Source organism: Delphinapterus leucas, chromosome 19 (assembly GCF_059928025.1).
Source record: "Delphinapterus leucas isolate spDelLeu-1000000601 "Yukka" chromosome 19, BTC_Dleu_Yukka2, whole genome shotgun sequence".
Lineage (NCBI taxonomy): Eukaryota > Metazoa > Chordata > Mammalia > Artiodactyla > Monodontidae > Delphinapterus > Delphinapterus leucas.
In genome coordinates this window covers 67,414,010-67,428,159 of record NC_143147.1, presented here as the reverse complement: position 1 = coordinate 67,428,159, position 14,150 = coordinate 67,414,010, and the positions used below count along the sequence as shown (strand labels likewise).

The following is a 14,150-nucleotide window of genomic DNA, read 5'->3' as shown; positions in this document are numbered from 1 at the left end:
TAATTAAATCCTGGGTGTCTCTTGTGAACCCCGGTTTTTATTGGGTCCCATCCAGTGCTTGGTTTTTAAACATTCATGCAACATGTGACAGACATGGACCAAAGTTAGGGTAAGTTTTCTCTTATTCTGCAACTCTCAATCTATTCTTACATATTTTTGGAAACAAACAAACAAAAGCAAAACAAAAAACCCTGTTTTCTTTTATAGGTTGAATTATTCATCTGTACTTCTCTCCACCCCTTATGAATATTTATCAATTTCTTTACTAATAAAGTCACTCGCTTTTATATCACTGATGACTTATAATCACCACCCAACTTTAGTAGATGATGTCTATATCAATGTAAATGTCATATCCAACATGGCTGTTTTGCATTTCCTTATAACTTAGAATTTTAACTTTACTCTTTCAGCAACTTTCTCACTCCTGTGCATGACCTCGAGATTTGCCATACTAAGGTATCAAACACTAACATTTCAGTTCCTAGCTCTTCAACTTTGCATTCTCTCATTCTCACTACATCTGATCTTTAAATTCAGTGTGACCTCTGGCCCCATGAGGTCCTATAAAATTTTCCAGTTTATCAGTGCAAAGAAACAATGCTTCATTTTATTGTTTTTCAACTTGAGTGGTATTTGGGCTACAGGAGAAAATCTACCATCAAACTGAATGCCGCAATTTCGTTTTCTCAGTATTACCACCCTTCATGATTCCTTTTGCATATTATACATCATTTTTCCTTTATACCTTTAACATGCAATTTCAGTCTCCCATTCAAATCTTATCCCAAAGCTTTTTACCCTATCTTACTTCTATACATGTCTACAACAATTTTCTTCTCTCACTCTTGTCTTCAGATCTTCACTAGCTCTTTCAACCTGGTCAACCAACGTGTCAATCAACACACCCACTCTCTTTAAAAAACAAACAAACAAAAATCTTCAATTTGTATTGAATTTGAATTAGTATGCGCTTGTTTCCTGTGACTAGTAATCGACACTATCTTCACCCCCTCATCAATGTCATAAAGCTTTTATTCTGTAGGCAACAAAAAGTCAAGCTCATGTATAAAAAAAGTGAGCTAATCCTGTAGATAGGCAATCATTCCTCATTCACCAAACAAGGGCCAAATATAAACACATATCAAAGATTTTACTTAACATCAACTCATTATTAATGAATTTATTCATGATTAACTAATGGGTAACATAAACAGGATGTTATGACCAATTTAAAGCACAGACACACATGTGCCTGTGCCTATATAGACATATATAAAATTTAAGAAAAGAAAATTAAAATTGCTGAATCAGATACAAAATTGGCTAATACCACACAGGGCAATATACCTTTGGTGTTACTGTTTCACTGGTCAGAAACCATTTCCATCTTTGCTGGACAAAAATCTACCCCTCTGCCCCTTGTAAAACTGTAAAATAGGAAGACAACAGAAATTTAAGGCCAGCTCTTTGCTCAAAGAACTCCCAGTAATCTCTTCTCCCTATTTTGAAGTTTTGGATTATTTTCGATTATTGGGATTATTTTTCTAGCATCCCGCCATTGCCCACTTAGCTCCTGTGATCATAAACAATTTTCAAAGCCTGTTCTTCTGATCAAGAAAGGTTGGTCTTGTGACATTTGACCTGTGGCAACAGTGTACACTAATCATATAATCCTCCTTGAATTTACTCTGGAAAAACTAGAACCTTATAGCACTGAGTAAACAGTATTGCGAAAGAATTGACTTCTGTTTGGAAATGTCACAAGGAATCTCAACTGGACTTTAAAAAAGCCTCTCTCGTTTACTTTTCTGCCCTGAGGCTAGAAAGCCAAGTCCAAGGCATAGCCTCCACCAGATTTCACTCACAGTATTTATGAATTTGGGTGAATTTCTCTCTTCTCGAAGTTTACAAATTCTTGTAAAGTCTCTGACCTTCCAGGAAGTGGCTCCAATACTACCTGTGAGCCAAGCCCAGGTTCAAGTTCTTTGGAAGAATGTTATAGGCATTGGTTCCACGCATAAATTCAATCCTTATTCCTTACTACTGGGCTTGTCATTCCCGATTAAATGAGAGTCATTCTCAAACATGACACTCCCATGCAGATCTTGGTTGCAGAATTCATTTGTCTAATTGCATCCTGCAGAATTCATTTGTCTAATTGCGTCCTGGCACAAAGGGGGACAGAGTCTTATCCTGCTCAGGAGAAGTAATTGTTTCTGAATTCTGAGAGACAGGAAGATATTAACACCACTTTAAAGTGTTTCATTTTAGTTTTCAAGTGCATAGCCTACTAAATTGATACTTAGTCGGAGGAGAGAGCTCTTCCTGTATCCCTGAACAGTAAAAAAACAGTGCTAGCTTAATTTTGTTAAAACAAGTAACCATAGTAGTAGTTCATTATGTTCTATGTAATATATTCACGTTCTGCTGGGTGTTGAGGGTGAGTGGTTTGCTTTCACGAAGTATGTCTGCCTCTGGGCTCAAAAGAGTCCTGGAAACCCCGACTCAGCTCACTCAAGCAGTCTGAAATTGTCTAAGCAATGTTAGCTCAGAATCCTGTACCCAGAGCCTGTTCTTAGACGGATCAAAAGTTCACATAATCTTTTCACAGGACTCAGAGACTCTTCTGTGTTAAAGACGCAAGTTCCAGCCTGTAGCTTGTAGTAGAAACACCATCAGCTTGCAATAGCTTGCTTTGTAGGTAAGTGTCACAGGAAAATGGAGACTCGTTGGATAATAAGAATGACAGTCTGTGGTTAATTTATTATAGTAACCAAAACTATAAGGGTGGGAGTAAAATTCTATTGGAATTTCGTACAAACCATTTCATAGAGGATTTTCACTATTTCCCTTGAGGATAAGAATATATTATGAACAGAGAAAGCATTGCAAAATCTCTAGGGCTTTCCCATAAAGTGTACAATATCTGAAAAAAAAGCAACCCAGAATAATCACATTTTCCCTACACTGACTTAATCTAGAAAAGGCTGAACATTCTTTCTGATCTGACAGTTTTTCCCATGCAGATTTTATAATAAAGTTGAGCTAATTAAGAAGCATGGCACATATGAAACCATCAAAATTACTTCTGGCATCTCTCTTTTTATACGATGAAAGAATAGATCACCGTGAGTTGCCAGGGGCCCTCTAAGAAATCCTTTAGTTTTAGTGTGTCCTGATTTTATCCCCCACGTTTAAGGCTTGATCTTGGGAAGACAAAATTAAATGTGGTAACACAGGATATTTTGACACTTGATTACAATAGGCTCATGGGTGCCTGAGAAACAATCATTGGGTACCTATTTAATCCAAATAAAGTGATATTAAACTATTTTAAAATTAACATAGTAAGGAAACACGATTGTAAGGAACTTTATCACAAGTAAGGTTTTTCTTTTTTCTTTTTTTTATAATCAAAGGTATGATAAAGTGAACACAAACCACAGACAATTATATGATAAGATATGGAAACTTTGCTACCTGGACAGATTACACAGACAATTTTAAAAAAACTTATTACAACCCCTTGTAAGAGCTCTAAGAATAATTTATCATCTTAACTGAGTCAGTTCGAATTTCGCTTTAATATACTACTTGGCAGTAAATGATTCACCAGTTTTTTTTTTCCTTTTAAATAAACCAATTAACTTGAGACAATTTTGGCAAAATTTTAACACATTTTATTACTTCTTTTCAGGCTCGTGTATTTGAAGGTATTATAAACCAAAGCAAAGAAAAATCCCTTTTCTGCAAACCTTTTACAACTTCCCATATCCATTCATGCTTCGTCTCTCACTATTATTATTATTATTTTTTGCGGTACGCGGGCCTCTCACTGCTGTGGCCTCTCCCGTTGCGGAGCACAGGCTCCGGACGCGCAGGCTCAGCGGCCATGGCTCAGGGGCCCAGCCGCTCGGCGGCACGTGGGATCCTCCCAGACCGGGGCACGAACCCGCGTCCCCTGCATCGGCAGGCGGACTCCCAACCACTGCGCCACCAGGGAAGCCCGACTCACTATTATTTTTCACATTCTGGAACAACCAGGCATTTAAAGAGAAAAGTACCTTTTTTTTTTTTTTCAACTCTGATCAACTAAAACTCATTTAATTACTTTGCTTAGGTAGTCACACTTACCTGATACCATTGTCCCAGTGTAATTTCATGTTCTGAAACTCATGTTAATTCTAACTTCAAACCTAAGTAATTTCCACTTCACAGAGAAGACTAAGAGGTAGATAATTACTAGTCAAAGGATGATCGATGGTTTGTGATGATGGGATATTTCCAGCAATAGGAACATTACAAATAATGTGTCCAAGGTCAGGACATGTTTGGTGTCTTCAGGGAATGGCAAAAGCATGTTTTACATAAAGCATAGGGTAGGTATGAGGGAGATTTGAGAGAAGGCATGAAATTCATGAGGGAGGGTCACTGACACCAGGAACCTCATTCACACACCTGCTGGGGATGTATGGACACCAGGGAAGAATACGGGGTCCATTCCACTTCAAAACCCAGTTCTCTTACTGAAGACTCTTACTGAAGATTAAGTTAGTGGGTTGGATTGAAACGGACAAAAAGAAGGACCAGAGATGTTAGTTATGTGGCAAGAACATTAAACTGAGTGCAGAGACCTGAGTTTAAACACCAAACCCTCAGTTTATCAGCTGTGTGATTTTGAGCAAACACTTGAACGTTTTTCAAACTGTAGGGTGCAACCTATCAATTTACTTGGTTGTGATCAGCATTTAAAAAAATGGAATAGAATATTGTTAATATAGAATACATACAGAATAGGAGAGTGCTTTGTATATAATAAGGTTAAGTCTTGTGTCATGCAATTTTATTTTGGATGTACTATACAATATGTAGGTATAAATGCGCTTACCATGTTAAAAGCAAACGACAATTCTTACCTTGGGTTGTCATTTAAAATGGTTGAAACTCCCTGACATAACTCCTTTTACTGTTTGTTTTTTCAGCAGTGAAATAGAGAAGGTAAAATGTCAGTTTTTATTATTCCACCACGAGGTATTGAGAACAAGAAGGGTAACAAAAGATACGTCTAAAACATTGTACGGACTACACAGTACAATACAAATGAACAAGAGATCCATGTTATTACCGTCACTATTACTACTTCTGCTTCTCTTGCTACTATTGATGCAACGATTCCAGAAAAGAGTAATGAATTCTTAAACTTCCATGCTTACACTTCAGAGGGAAGAAAAAAGAGTGAATGAATGTGAGACCTTCATTTCTCCTTTTTTGTATCTCCCCCCCAACCCCGACCAAATCCCAACCAAGGTTCTGGCGTGGAGTATTTGTTAAAGTAAAGGAGATTCTCATGTTAGGGACATGGGTGACAAGCACGTAAATCACTGAAGAAGGGATTTATTTGGGGGGGTAATTATTTACATGCTTTAAAAAGTCCTTATCATCCTAAATTGTAGTTATGTGATCATATATCTGCTTTGCCCCTTCGGTTCTGAGACTGTTACTTCATCTTTGTATTGCAAGCCCCTAACACAATGTCTGACATAAAGTAGGTACTCAATTAATGAAAATTGAATAAAAATAGAAATATAATCCACTTGTATTCCGACAGTGTCAGCGTGAGCTTTTCAACATCTGATCATTTCAATTTTTGCCTTCAAATAGTCCAGATGTTCCCCAGTGAGAATTGGAATAAAATCTTGAATTTACAAAGTCCTACCTGACCCAGTTCCTGCCTACATCTCTGACCCCATTTATTTTAATTTTATTTTTTATTGACATATAGCTGAATTACAATGTTGTGTTAATTTCTGCTGTACCGCAAAGTGACTCAGTTATACACATATGTACATCCTTTTTCCATTGTGGCTTATCTCAGGATATAGAATATACAGTTCCCTGTGCTACATAGTAGGACCTTGTTGTTTATCCATCCTATATGTAATAGTTTGCATCTGCTAATTCCAAACTCCCACTCCATTCCTTCCCCAACCCCCTCCCCCTTGGCAACCACAAGTCTGTTCTCTATGTCTGTGAGTCTGTTTCTGTTTCGTAGATCTATGTTCATTTGTGCCACATATAAGCGATATCATACGGTATTTGTCTTTCTCTTTCTGACTTATTTCACTTAGTATGATAATCTCTAGTTGCATCCATGTGGCTGCAAATGACATTAATTCATTCTTTTTCATGGCTGAGTAGTATTCCACTGTGCATATGTACCACATCTTCTTTATCCATTCATCTGTCTCTGACCCCATTTTATATGAATTTTCACACTGCCCACCATGACCAGTCACATGACCTTCCTTCTCTCTCAAACCTGACACATCTGTTCCCTTCTTGGGCCATTGATCTAGTTGTCCTCTTCCTGTGGATTGCTTGACAACTCCCACAATTACATTCACTCTTATTTTCTGTGCTTGCACCTAAAATATTTAGCAGATGTGATCATTTCAACAGTTTTACTTACTCTTCACTCATTAGCAAAAAAAAAAAAAAATTAGGTATCTGTGGAAATATTCTCTTTTCTGTGGCTGAGTCACTTATAAACTAAACCATGCTTTGCAGGATCTTTTTGCAAAACCATCTTAAATAAACCAAAACGAATTCTCAGAAGAAGATATTTTACAAACTTCACATGATATTTTTCCTTTTTGCATCCCTCTTGGCTTTTTCTTTTCCTACAGTCTTATTCATTAGGTGCAGTTTTATCAATAATATTCTGCTCTAATTCTTGTTTTTGGAAGACTCTGTGAAATAATCTACTTTTCATCTTAGATAGACTCACATAGTAACGGATGTTAAGGTGGTTAGTCATTTTAGTGGTTATCAACCACTAATAGTCACAGACACTCACATACCCAGTAATATCAGCAGTTCACTAATAGAAATCCACACATAAATCCACTCGGAATCCATTAGCCAAAGACTAGGGAATTCTGTTCGAATCCAACACCATGGATTTACAAATGAGTAAGATAAATCCCAGAGAAATGAAATAACATGACCAAGGACATACAACTAAATGAGGTATCTGACTCCTAAATCTTCAGACTCTCCAGAACACGGTGCTACTTTGTTATAGATTTAGAATGAAATCTGGGGTTCTTTTAAGTCAAGTGAGAATTCTACTTCTAATACATCTATGGTATATAGTTTTTTTTCTTATCAACATATTATTTGAAGATATAATAGCTGAAAACTCCCCAATTTGGCAAAAGAATGTTTGCGGCTTCAAGAAACTGAGTGACTCTCCGAAAGAATAAATTTAAAGAAACTTATACCCAGAGCCATCATAATCCAGCTGCTGCAAACTAAAGGCTAAAACAAAATACTGGAAGAATCTAGAGCAAAACAATGCATTGTCAATAGGGAATAATGATTACATTCTTGCAGATTTCTCATCAGATACCGTAAAGATCAAAAAGAAATAGCATCACATTTTTTAAATGCTGAAAGAAAATAATTGTCAACCAGGAATCCATATTTAGTAAAAATATTCTTCAATAGTGAAGGCAAAACAAAGACATTCTCAGGTGAAGGATAACTAACAGATTTTTTTGCCCACAGATATGAAATAAAATAATTGCTAAATTAAATTTTTTAGACAGAAGGGAAATGATACCAGACAGAAATTTGAAACATGGAGAACCAAGGAAGAGCAAAGGAAATAGCAAATATTTAGGTAGAAATAATGAACGAGTTTTATCTTCTTGAATTCTTTAAACCAGTTGAAAGCAAAATTGTAACACTACCTGATGGGGTTTTTCAAGTATAGGGAGGGTTAATATATGACAACTGTAGCACAAAGGGTGGAGGATAAGAAGAACTTAGTAAAGAAAAGAGTAAAGTTTCTATTTTCAATGTGAAGTGGCAAAATTTTGATTATAAGTAGACCGACAAAAGTTAAGTATGTATATTGTAATTCCCAAGAATAATCACTAAAATAACTCTACAAAAAGGCATAATCAAAATCTCAATAGCTGCATTAAAAAGGAATACAAAACAAGGGGATGGTTCAAATAAACTAATAGAAAATAAGAAAAAGCAAACAAGAGGAGATAAGGAAACAGGGGAAAAACAAACAAGCAAAAATTTAAATGGTAGACCTAATTCTGAGGATATCAACAATTGCATTGAATATAAATATCTAAATACACCAATTAAAGACAGAAATTGTCAGAACGAGTTTTAAATGTGACTCAACTCTGTGCTGTCCATAAAAAAAACCACGTCATCAATAAAATGTTAATTATGATCATATTATCAAACCCGTGTTACACAAGGCCCCGTAATGAATTCTCCTTATCTCTTCCTCCCATACATATTCTCCTTGCTCCACCTTCTACTTCCTCAAGTATTACTTTCGTTATACAGTTTCTGTTGCCTACATAGGGCCGGGCACAAAATAAGTTCTCAGTATATTCCTATTAACGTAAAATTTAATCTCCCCAAATCTCATTGACTACAAAGTACCTGCAGGGTATTTGCTGATTTTCTTAAATCAAAATGGCTTATTTCAGGAAGAACTCTGGGTCAGAATAGCTTCATAAAACCATCTCATACTTGTCCATAATGGTCTATCCTACTCTGAAAATTTAAAAATGAAATTATATCATAACTAATAAATATAATAAAATACAAATTATGCATATCATATTGTACATTTTAGTAAAATAGACTAATGCATTTTCGATGATTTTTATCAAGAATGTCTAACAAAAGACATTTGATTAAGATCCCTCATTAAGTAATAAATGAACTAAAACTGATCAACCCTTCACACGTATTTTGCTTCTTTTTGAGGTTTTTCCTACAGTAACCACATCAGTTTCATCTAACATTGCTGACCATTTTCTATGTAAAAGACATATGCTACGTTCCTTTTTTCATTTCCTCATTGAATGTAGGAATCTACAGGGTCGGTGTGGAGGGATAGAAAATGGATAGACTTTCAGATCTGAAGACCTGAGTTTGAGGCTTGAAGACTTAATTTACAACTCTCTTAAATTCTTTGAGTCTTTGCCTCCTGATCTGAAAAATGACAATGATACTACAGCGCCCCACTTACATCCCAAGGTTATTCTAAAGATCAGACTGCACTTGTCTAGCACTTCAAAGTCTTTAAGGAATTTCACTATCTACTTCTGGTTTAATGCTGTTTCTACTATATCAAGTAGCCATCTTTAAAATTTTTATTTATTTATTTATTTTTGGCTGCGATGGGTCTTCATTGCTGCGGGCGAGCTTTCTCTAGATGCGGCGAGCAGGGGCTACTCTTCGTTGCGGTGCGCGGACTTCTCATCGCGGTGGCTTCTCTTATTGCCGAGCACCGGCTCTAGGCGCGCGGGCTTCAGTAGCTGTGGCTCACGGGCTCTAGAGCGCAGGCTCAGTAGTTGTGGCGCACGGGCTTAGTTGCTCCGCAGCATGTGGGATCTTCCCGGACCAGAGCTGGAACCCGTGTCCCCTGCACTGGCAGGTGGATTCTTAATCACTGCACCACCAGGGAAGGGAAGCCCCTCGAGTAGCCATCTTTAAAGGGCTCTTAGGTAATGGGATTTAACTCTATCCACGTAGGTACCAAAACAATGGTTGTTTTACACCCCAATTATTCTTATTTTCATCAATATAATCTCTTCAAAGAAAATTGTCCCCTAGATCTTCTGTGAAATGCTTCCTTACACCCATGGAGAAGTCCGTATGTAGGCCCAACGCCAGGATAAACAACAGAAAGTCAAGGGAAAGCCTGTGGGTTAACATGACAAGTCACTTGCACAAATAAATCATGCAACAGTAGAAATGAAGCCACATCTACATGGCATCTAACTTGAATTTCAGAAAGAGTCATTTTGCCTGAAAAGGGCACCCTCGCTAGAAGGCTGACGCCTCGTATTAGTTTGCTAGTATTGCCACAACAAATCACTACAGACTGGGTGGTTTAAAGAATAGAAATTCACTTCCTCACAATTCTGGAGGCTAGAGGTCTGAGATCAAGGTGTCAGCAGGGTTGGTTTCTTCTGAGGTTTGTCTTCTTGGCTTGCAGATCCCTTGGTCTGTGGTTTCTATGTCCTAATCCCTTCTTCTTATAAGGACACCAGTCACATTGGAATACCACCCGCCCCAACCCGCAATGATCATATTGAACTTTAATTACGTCTTTAAAGACCCTACGACCAAATACAGTCACATTCAGAGGCACTGAGGGGTAGGACTTCAGCATATGGACTTGGGGGGGTGGGGGACACAGTTCAGCCCATAACAGCCACCCCTCATGGCGCCTTACCCAATTTTCATGGGTTAATAGCTTTAAATTCCTTTTCCACCAACATTAGGAGGTTCCTGACTCACTCACTCAACATGTGCTATTGAACATGAGCTAATACGCTGGATTATAAATACAGCTCAAGTTGTGCTGACGCAAAGCAAAGACATGTGCAGCTGAACAGTCATCTCAGGAAACCAGAGTGAACAGGAGATGCTCCTTTCAAAATGTATCAGTTTGAAAACAAGTGGAAATTATGTTTGATGAGAATTTGGAGCAAACTCACTCTGAGCTGAACTGGATTCTATTCTTGGCAACGTCCAGAGAGAGGCAGTTGCTGGAGAAATTATTGGGACGTTGACCCAGCAAGCATTCATGTCAATTACACTCAATGGGATTGAAACCACATCTGAAGTCTGTCCGCAGAGGGTGAACCGCAATGCAGAGGCCAGGCACAGTGACCCTGGTCACAGCGCCTTCCACTTAAAAGCATCAGTGCCTCTCAACACCTTCCTCTGCTATTAACAGTTACCAAAGAGGAGCGTATTTACTTTCACAGATTGTTCTGTTGGGTTCCCCTTTTCTGCCTAGTTACTGACATCTTATTGGGAAAAAAAAATCCAGCTTCCAGGGCTTCCTCTCTCAGGCCATTCCAAGTAACAATTTCTATCATTTTGCAGTTTCCAAACAGCAGCAGATCAGAGAGCTTTTTTCCGATACCCTGAGGAACAGAATAAGTCACACTGTGTCTCATTAATATACATATATTTTTTTAATTTCAAAGAAGAAATGGAGGAAAAGAGAAGGATCGGGCTTTAGGCGATACAAAAATCATTCAGCACAGCAAATAAATCAGCTTGAATTCCGATAAACAAACCTCTTTTTGGCTGCAACTAAACAAGTTTGCAAACTGATGGTCGTGTCTCTGAATTTAGTGAGGAATTGCATAACACAGCAGGTAGGCCAAAAAAGCACCAATAAATCAATCTTTACTAAACATAAAGTGAGACTTGGCAAAGCTGAAGAAGAAAAGGAAGAAGCCGAAACGTGCACATGAAATTTCCACATTAAAAACTCATCGCTCTTGCCTGGGTCCTGATGCAATTTGAAAGGAAACAGACAATTCTATAATTTTAGCAAAAATATTTATGGTACGGTATACAAGTTCACCCAAACATTCTCTCCCAAGTTCTTTCAAAAATCAGCCTTCCCCAGCAAAGGGGCTGCAAAAAGACATTTATTTATGGTACATTTCAGAACATTCTGGATCCTAATCATAATAAAACACAAGTGCGTCTATCCTTCCCACCTCCATCAAAGAGCTTTTTGACCAGATGCCCTTGGTTCCCCCCTCCTTTATACCACACTTTAGAGGGGAGCACATGTCTTAGAATCAAGGTCCTTGGAATCAAGGTCAGTTGGTCAACATTTCAAAGACAAGGTCAAACATCACGTTGCAGCTCTAGGGGAAAAAAATGAGGAATTTAAATCAAAAACACTGGTTTTAAATTCTGTCCCTGAGCAACCTCTGTAAGCTCTAGGTTTTAAGGATGCACTATTTGGGGGAAAATGTATATGAGTTTGTATGAAGAATTTATAAAAGCAATATAAAAGTAAGTTATCTTTACATCTTACTGCGTTATAGTAAGGGTTGGCTCAAAGGGGGAAAGGTGAGCAGAAAACTCCTTTATTTGTTCATTCATTTACACACTCAGCAGGTATTTATTGAGAGTCTATTTTGTGTCAGGCAGGTTTGCAACAATCCAACTGAAGCCTCCGACCTCAAGGAATTCAGGCTCTAGTGAGGGAACAAGATGTGCCAGCTGGTGTTGGCCAGTGAGCATGAAAGCTGGGATAGAAGGATGCACGATGGGGTAATGAGAGAATGAAAGAACAGGATTAGTCAGCCAGGGAAAAGATAAAACTATAAAAAAAAGTATTTCATTTTTAATTATTAAAAATTAAAAAATGATTTTAATCAAACAAAGGAGAACAAAAAATGAATAGTTCTTGGCACTTCCCTGGTGGTCCAGTGGTTGAGACTTCACCTTCCAATGCAGGGGGTGCAGGTTCGATCCCTGGTCGGGGAACTGAGATCCCACTTGCCTCAGGACCAAAAAACCAAAACATAAAACGGAAGCAATACTGAACCAATTTCAATAAAGGCTTTAAAAATGGCCCACACCAAAAAAAAAAAAAAAAAAATCTTAAGAAAATAAATAAAATAAAAATGAATAAGTTCTCTTTGGACCTTCTTTACAAGTCTCACATTTCTGTACTCATCATGGAGGACATCCCTGGTTAATCCACAGAAATGAAAAAGGATACTTTTATGTTGTGTCTATTTTCTAAGATCGTCCCCCAATCATCCCCTTTCCTGGTACTTGCACCCTCAGGGTCCTCCTCTCCCCTTGAACGTGAGTGAAAATTTTGACTGCTTCTAATTAGCAGAACGTGGAAAAGGTGATGGGTTATGACTTCCATAATTACGTTTCATGAGATAATAAGCTGTCTTGCTGGAAGATGCTCCCCGTGGCTGGCTTTGATAAAGCAAAGTGCTGTGTCGTAAGCTGCTCTACAGAAAGGCCCACGTGACATGGAAGGGATTGCAGCCTCTGGTCAATAGCCTGTGAGAAACTGAGGCTCCAATTCAGAAGGCTGGGATTAACAGACACACAGGACTCTATATAAAATAGACAACCAACAAGGACCTGCTGTAGAGCACAGGGAACTCTACTCAATATTTTCTAATAACCTATAAGGGCAAAGAATCTGAAAAAGGAGGTATATATACATTATATAGATAAATAACTGAATCACTTTTCTGTACACCTGAAACTAACACAACGTGGTAAATCAACTATACTCCAATAAAAAAATTAAATTAAATAAAGACTTAAAGATGACAGGGGAAAAAAAAGAAACTGAGGCTCCAAGTCCAACAGGCCACATAGAGCTAATTCTGCAGCAGCCATGCGTGCGTGGAAGTGGATCCTTCCCCAGTTGAACCTTTTGTTTACACTACAGCCTCAGCCAACACTTGGATGGCAGCCTTTTGCGAGCCTGAAGCAGAGGATCCAGCTAAGCTATGCGTGAACTCCCATCACGGAAACAGTGACGTCATAAATACACGTTGTTTTAAGTTGCTAAGTTTGCGATAATTTATTATGTGACCCGAGATAAATAATACCGTATATAATATGAAGAAAAGGGAATTTAAATACATAGATTCTCTCCTGTGTGGACATTATTCAATTTACTAAAAAAAAGGAAAACAAAAGATTTTAAGTGTAACTCTTTTAAGTGCAACTCTTTCAGGGAAATGCACATCCCATAAGGAGATACACATGTTCCTACCCATAGTGTCTTCAAATTTTCAGAGCAAGCACATTCTGACCTCAGAGTATACCTATTACCCCTCTCTAGCTGACTCCCAGACATCTGCAGATGGTAAAATATGTCTCTCAATGACCTATATCTCCTTAGTCACATACATTTCTGCAGGCAAAACTCAGCTTTTCCCCAGAGAGCCCTGCGGCTGAAGCAAGTTGCGACTTTAAATTCCGTGAATCCTACAGGTTCTTAACTCCCTTGTTTTTGAGAGATATAAAGCTCAGAGGGTTAAATAAAGGTGAAACTCTAAACGAGTGACTGGCAAACCTGTTCTGTAAAGGGCAAGACAGTAAATATTTTAGGCTTTGTAGACCATAGGGTCTCTGTTGCAACTTCTCAACTCTGTTGTTGCAGAAAAGAAGCCCTAGACGATCCATAAATACATGAACAGGACTGTGTTCCGAAAAATTTTAGTCATGTACACTGATGTTTGAATTTTATATAATTTTCACATATTAGGCAATGTCAGTCTTTTGATTTTAAAAAATCATTT

At 37.9% G+C, this 14,150-nt stretch overlaps 1 protein-coding gene across 1 annotated transcript in view; it reads left to right on the top strand.

Annotated features, from left to right (window-relative positions):
- The window catches only part of KCNJ2 (potassium inwardly rectifying channel subfamily J member 2), a 404,418-nt gene that overhangs the window by 69,727 nt on the left and 320,541 nt on the right, over nucleotides 1–14,150 (top strand). The window contains exon 2 of the transcript XR_016389076.1: nucleotides 1–14,150. This exon is cut by the window's left edge and continues 63,708 nt beyond it; it is cut by the window's right edge and continues 25,813 nt beyond it. The gene's annotated coding sequence lies outside the window, so the exon portion shown is untranslated.